This window comes from Helianthus annuus, chromosome 11, assembly GCF_002127325.2.
Source record: "Helianthus annuus cultivar XRQ/B chromosome 11, HanXRQr2.0-SUNRISE, whole genome shotgun sequence".
NCBI classification, from domain to species: domain Eukaryota; kingdom Viridiplantae; phylum Streptophyta; class Magnoliopsida; order Asterales; family Asteraceae; genus Helianthus; species Helianthus annuus.
In genome coordinates, this window is record NC_035443.2 from 176,950,582 (window position 1) to 176,958,378 (window position 7,797).

Sequence of the window (7,797 nt, forward strand, 5' to 3'; positions counted from 1 at the left end):
GAACATGTCTAAACATGTTTAGCCCGTCATTTCCAGTTTATGTGTCGGTTCGCAACCGAAACTCAAGCAGTTTGACTTCTACTTTGACTTTTGATTCTAACCCGATTTAGCAACTTTAGCTACTGATTATTAGTTGCATTATGATCATATTATAGTGTAAAATAACCCTCTGTGGTTGTACTACTTGATCATAACTAGATTATGAGTTTTTACACAAGTTCTTATAATATGCCTAATAATGACCAAAATGCCCTTTTTGTCAATAACTTTGTTTTAATCAATGAAGTTCACATAAATTTGATAACTATGATATCATAATTAACCTGTTTTGACAGAATGGACTTGTTCATAACTTAGGTTTTTATACAAGTTCTTAAATTATGTCACATTATGAATAAAATGCTCTTATGGTGCATATTTTGGTTTTAATGATCTTACAAAGTTGATAACCTACTGATGTTACAACATAATCAAATTGAACTTGTTTATAGCTCATCCAATCACCTGATACCGCCTATACAGTTAGCTTATGTATCTGGTTTACATAAGTTTACCAAAACAGGTCAAATCTTTTCATATTCATTTCAAATTCCAGAATGTAAACATGTTTACCCACATTATACAAGTCTTAGTACTTATGAGGGTTTAAACTACATTCTATCCGGTCATCGCTTAATCTAGCGTATTGTACCGTTTTCATTAATTTAAGTTAATCGATCCAAGTCTTTGACTTGAATAAGACTAGTTAACATTCTAATTGGTTATTATACCATTCATTCTAGACTAAGGCATCCTAGTAGATTGCAACCGAGCTTAGTTAAATTAATAACGGTTGTGCTTATTACAGTTTCTTGCATTGTAAGACTTATTTAAGCCAGGTAAATACTCTTAACCTATTTTCCCTATACGAGCTTGGGATACGGTAAATTATTACCGCTTGGTCGGGTATGGGATCATATGTCGGATTGTGACTAGAAAATCTGCATAACCCGTTTTAATCTATTTTGCTTGATAACTTAAACATTGGGGGTTAACGCGACCGTGTCCTGAATCTCCTCGTCTCATTTAAATGCAAATGGCCACGACTTAAGCACGGGGTGTCGGTATACACCTGACAGATGCTAATGCTAATATAAAATATTTTTCTACCCATATTGGGGATACTCTTTTATGGGTTAAAAGTGGCGTGTCGGTTAATCATGTTATCGGTTTATGTACCGGGTCCCATATGTATTGACATGCATGTAAAACTGTATACAAGATAATTAGTATTGTCCCAAGTTATTTATAAAAATTCATGTGCCTTTGTGCACTTAAAACAATTTTGAAATATTTTCAAAATGTGTCAGTTATTTGTATTTACCAGTGTAAATTGACGTATCTTCAAAAGACTAAGTGATAGGTTGTAAGGTTACGAAATAGGCTGGAAGTGCCCGGTAATGCTTAAGAGGAATTTGCAACTCCTTGCATAAGAAGCCTATTAGTCTGTTATTTCATTTTGTAAATTTACGATCCGCCTGTGTATCTTTTGATACACTATCCGTCTGTATTATATTTTGAACAATCGGACATTTATATTTGTAATAGTATTTTAAATCCAAGACTTCCGTTGTGCTATTTGTGTATTTGATATCAATCTAGTCACGTACCCCATCTGGGCCCATCGGGCGTTGTTAAAATACCGGGGTGTGACAGGTTGGTATCAGAGCCAATGTTTGAGAAAATTAAACACTAGCCTTTTGTGTTTAATCTCAAACAACACAATAGCATATTCCTTAGACTTCCTGAGTCTAGGCATTGACCTAGGATTAACTCTTATCTTTATTAAGTTATATATATATATATATATATATTGTTTTTGATTTTGACAGGAATTAAATCATGCCACCAAGATTTAGAGACAAAGGCAAGGGCTAGTGCTCATGGTGATAGACGGGGTACGCCGGTGCGAAGGCCCGGCTTCATGATCGTGGCTTGTGAAAGGTGCCTTTCCCCGTCCGCGTCTCATCCTTGGTGGCATGGTTAAACCTGTCAACATTAATAATACAACAACATATATATGAAATAAAATAAACCCAAAATAAAACAAAACAAAACAGAGTTTGTCCTATGTTCTTTGTCTAGACTTGGAACTCGAGGAATGTGCATTTATTTAATTGAGATTAAACACAAAAGGCTAGTGTTTAATTCACTCAGCGTTGGCTCTGATACCAACCTGTCACACCCCAATTTTCCATGTGTCACCGGTGGGCCCGGTGGGGGATTCCGTGACGTAGTTGATATCATCATAGTCAACAATACAAAATATAAATGCACAGCGGAAGCAAAAGATAGATTTATTTCAACCGAATATAATTGTAATGTCGAATATCACAAACAGTTGAAATAGATCCACAGCCAGATCAAAAAAAAAAGAGGAAACTTTTATTCAACAGACTTCATGCATCTTAAGCTTGCGAGACTTATACTGATGCTAAGGAGTGGCCAGCCTATTACGCGTAGTACCTGCACTTAGCCTTTTTGGAAAATACGCCAGTTTACACTGGTAAATACAATTTAACTAACTTATTTTGAAAAGGTTTTAAAAATTGATTTGAATGCCCGCGACATTAAACTTTTTATAACTTGGGATAAATATTTGCTTATAATCTTGTAAAAGAATTACATGTTTGTATGCGTTCAGTTTTCCGGGTCGTGCCAGGTTAAAGATTAATAGACACACCACATAGTATAGTTCCGCCGCGAGATTTCCTCTCATACCGACTGTTATACTTTATTTATTTAATGCACTACGGGTGTACGCCTACACCCGTATGCTAAGGTCGTGGCCATTCTTTGAATGATGCCAAGGATATCCGGGACATGGTCATTAAGCCCCCAAAGGCGTTAAGCAAACAAAACAACATTTTCAAACGGGTTATTTGACTACTCTTAACCACCGACCGGTTAAGGTCAATTACCCGACCAAGCGGTATTTTATATACCGTACCCCAAGCCCGTATAGGGAAAATAAGTTAAACGTATTTACCTGAGCAAGTATAATTCAAATACAGCAAGTACACGTAGCTTTTACTGGGCTCCTATATCTGGAAATGAAGGTTTTAAATAACCTATTAGAATCCTAACGGGTCTTTTAATTTAGCCTAAGCTTAGACCGGTTAGTTCTAAATGAAGATTACGGTTTAAACGCACGATAAGGCGAAGACCGTTTTAGAATGTGGTTTTGACCCAACAAGCTTGCATACTTGTTTAATATGGGTAACTTAATCACATTCTGGATTTTGAGACTGAAATGATGTGGTTTGACCCGTTTCGGCTAAATTGGGTAAACTAGTTACATAAGCCGATCCGAACGCGTAAGGTGCGTAACGAGCAACCATAAGAGTCATATACAAGTTTCCTAAGTTAATATACCTTAAAGATGTTGTGATATCAGAATGATACCTTCCATTATGCCCCAAATGGTTTTAATCCCAAACTATGCCTCATAAGGGCATTTTGGTCATTTTAAAGGGTGAAAAAGAGTTTAAATGACATTCTGAGTTACAGGTCTGAATAAATCAGTAAACCTACTCATTTTACCAAGTTATAACAGTAGGGTATTAATCCTATGTGAAATTTATCAATCTTAATCATTCTAGACACCGTAGGGGCGTTTTGGTAATTTCACATATGCCTAAAAGGTCAAAACTGGAATTCTGATCTTAAGACATCCTCCTACTGTTTAAATATAAAATTTTACTAAATACATCAGTAGGTTTCAACCTCATATGCTTAAATAGGTTCTAACACATACTTATGCGTTAAAAACGCTTAAAAGGCGATTTGGAGCCATTTCCGGGTTTTATATAGAAAGCTGATATTTTTATAATTCCAGAAGGCTCAAAATAATTTATTTAACATATTAGATCAGTAGGAAAAAAAGGTTTGGGGTCAATCGGATTTATAAAACTCATTTTATAGCCCAAAAGGGCAAAACCGGCATTAGCCGAATTAAGCTTTGAACACTAAGTTATGCTCAGCCTAAAATTAAATAAAAATTTCTAAAAATCCCAAAATATTATTTTAATACAGTAGGAATAAAGTTTTGTACAAAAATTTGGGTTTAGATAGGCTATATGCAATTTACGCCATTTAATTACTTAAGAAGCTTCTAATTACGCTAATGAGCATAACTCTTAATCTACACCTCCAACTGACCTCAAATTTTAGGTGCAGACTTATAATTCAGTAGCTAAGGTGTCTACCCTTTTACATTTTCAAAAAATAATATTTTAAGGTCATTTGGGCATAATGGTCAACATATAGGCATTTAACGGAAACATGCATGTGAATAGGATATCTAATGAACCAAGTTGCATAATCTCAGGGAGTTATACTAACATGAATATAGGTCCAAAAGAAGCTCTAAGACAATCCTAAACTTGACTAAAACAGGTCAGAACTAAAAGTCAAAGCAGAAGTCAAACTATGCGACTTTCGGTTCCAAACCGGGTCTAAACAGAGAATTGTCGAGTTGAACATGTTGGGACATGTTCTTACATTAGTTACCAAGTTATATTAATGATCAAATAGGTTGCATGTACCCTACATTGCTAATTATGCATTAATTTGAAAATAAGCATTCTGTTGACTTTTTATGATAAGCTTTGACTCGACAATTAACATAGTTAGAGTGGGAATCTGGAAATACCCTTTTAAGGGTTTATTACCCACATAATTACCTACTTATAGGTACTTTTAATTCGTGATTTGACTGAGCACATTTTAATTAATCACGAAGTCAAACCTTAATTACGACGGTTTGACTTTTAACTAATTAACTAAGCTAAAACGAATTAGGAAGGGTTAAGGACACTTACAAGGGTCCTAATTAGGATTAGGGATCACTAGGAATGCTTGTGGCTGACCAGAGGGCTCCAGAGAGTAAGTTGTGAGAAGTTGTAAATGAATGAACAAAATATTCACAACTTCATGCCCCTTATATAGTGATTTCAAATGATTTAGATGATGCCATGCAAGTCTACGAGGGATCCCTGATCATAACATCTGTCCCTAGTGCATGAAAATCCATTTGTTCAGCCCCTGGTATCAGTTTACAGGTCCATAAGGCGGTTACACAGGTCTGACTGGCACCTGCAGGTTAATTCTGTCGCTGGCACTCTGACGCGGGTCGCGTAAGCCCATAAGGGGCTCTTACGTGGGCCGCCTGGCCTGTCAGAACCAGCCAAACAAGTTTCAAACTTTGCATTTTCAGTCCCTGGTCCTTTGTAACGTGGTTTTAAGCTTTATTTTTGCACTTTTGACCTCTTAACCTTATTTTTAAGGGCCTTAGGACCTTTACTAACTTAGTTAAGTCCCTTGTTAACTTTGAGATCATCCATAAGGCCTTAGAATTCAACGTTGACGCTTTTAACCCCTCGTACACGAATTTGATCATAACTTTCTCATACGATAACGAAACTTTATGAAATTTTTACCACATTTTCTAGTGAGTATAATTTATCGTTACAAAGCTTCGGGTCTGCCAAAAGGTCACTCAGAGGTATACTTTGCACATGTTGACACATTTAGCCCCTGTAGTTTGTAACTTCTCACTTTCTTTCATATTTAGCTTCGTATGATCCATGATTTATTCGTTTGAAGGTATAAACATCTTGTAGGACTATTTTTAAATATAATTATCCATCGTTGACACTTTGGACCCTTATATTTACATAGTTTCCCCGTTTGTCAACTTTAGTCCCTCTAAAGTATTCTTTCACACGTTCAGAGCTTATGACACGTGTTCATACATTATTGGACATAAATTTTCAAGGTGTTACATCCTCACCCCCTTTAAAAGAAATCTCGTCCTCGAGATTTATGGGAATAATTGAGGATATTTTTCTTTCATTGCGGACTCCAACTCCCACGTATACTCGGGACCTTTTCCGGCATCCCATTTTACCTTGACAATAGTCACCTGCTTCCTTCGAAGCTTCTTTACCTGTCGATCCTCAATCGACACAGGTTTTTCCACAAATTTTAAGCTCTCGTCTATATGCACATCTATGTGTGGTAGGACTAGTGATTCATCAGCTAGACATTTCTTCAGATTGCAGACGTGGAATACATTATGGATACCGCTGAGCTCTTCTGGTAAGTTCAACTTATAAGCCACTGATCCTACACATTCGATGATCTCGAATGGTCCTATATACCTTGGGCTTAACTTACCTTTCTTACCAAATCGCATCACCCCCTTCCAAGGGGATACTTTGAGCAAAACTTTGTCACCGACCTCGAACTTGAGAGGTTTTCGCCTTTTATCAGCATAGCTCTTCTGCCTATCCTGGGCGGCTTTTAGGCGGTCGCGAATCTGGACAATCTTGTCCATTGTCTCGAAGACTAAATCAGGACCTGATAATTGAGTGTCTCCAACTTCTGCCCAACAGATGGGCGTTCTGCACTTCCTACCATATAATGCCTCAAAAGGCGCAGCCTGAATGCTGGTATGGTAGCTATTATTGTAGGAGAACTCGACCAGAGGTAGGTGCTTATCCCAGCTACCACCTAAATCGATCACACATGCACACAGCATGTCTTCCAAAGTTTGAATAGTACACTCACTTTGCCCATCCGTCTGAGGATGGTAAGCTGTGCTAAAATTCAATTGCGTGCCCAGAGACTGTTGGAAACTCTTCCAAAAATGAGACGTGTATCTAGTATCCCTATCAGAGATAATAGATACTGGTACGCCATGCAAGGATACAATCTTATCCACGTACAGTTGGGCTAACATGTCAGAGCTGAAAGTCTCTTTAATGGGTAGGAAATGTGCTGACTTAGTCAGTCTATCAACTGTCACCCAAATAGTATCATTTCCTTTCTTCGTCTTTGGTAACTTGGTGATGAAATCCATTGTCACCATTTCCCATTTCCAAGTGGGAATTTCAGGCTGTTGCAGCAAACCTGACGGCTTCTGATGCTCAGCCTTGACTTGGGCACACGTCAGACATTTAGCCACATGGGTAGCTATAGACTTTTTCAAGCCTATCCACCAATAATTTGCCTTCACATCCTGGTACATCTTATCCGCTCCAGGATGAACGGAATATCTGGAACTGTGGGCTTCCTGAAGGATGACGTCTCGAAGTCCTCCATAAACAGGAACCCACATCCTTCCATTTAATCTCAGGATTCCGTCCTTGCCACAGGATAACTGTTCTTCAGTTACTCCTAGCTTTTCATTAGGATAGTTAGCTTCCAACACAGCCTCCTTCTGTGCAGCTAACAATCTTTCATTCAAACTGTTCTTGATCTCAATGCTCTTGGCATTGATCCTTATCGGCTTCACTCTTTCCTTTCTGCTCAAGGCATCTGTGACTACATTGGCCTTGCCTGGATGGTATCTTATCTCACAATCATAATCGTTCAGAGTTTCCATCCAGCGTCGCTGCCTCATGTTCAAATCCTTCTGATTGAACAAGTGTTGAAGGCTTTTGTGATCAGAATAGATCACACACTTAGTTCCATACAGGTAATGCCTCCAAAGCTTAAGTGCGAATACAACGGCACCCAATTCCAAATCATGAGTGGTGTAATTCTTCTCATGCACTTTTAACTGTCGTGAAGCATAGGCAATGACATTGCCTTTCTGCATTAACACACAAACCATCCCGGTGTGTGATGCATCACAGTATACTACGAACTCATCAATTCCTTCAAGTAACGTCAACACTGGAGCGTTACTCAGCTTCTGCTTCAAAACATCGAATGACTCTTGCTGCTTAGGCCCCCAATTGAACCTGCTAT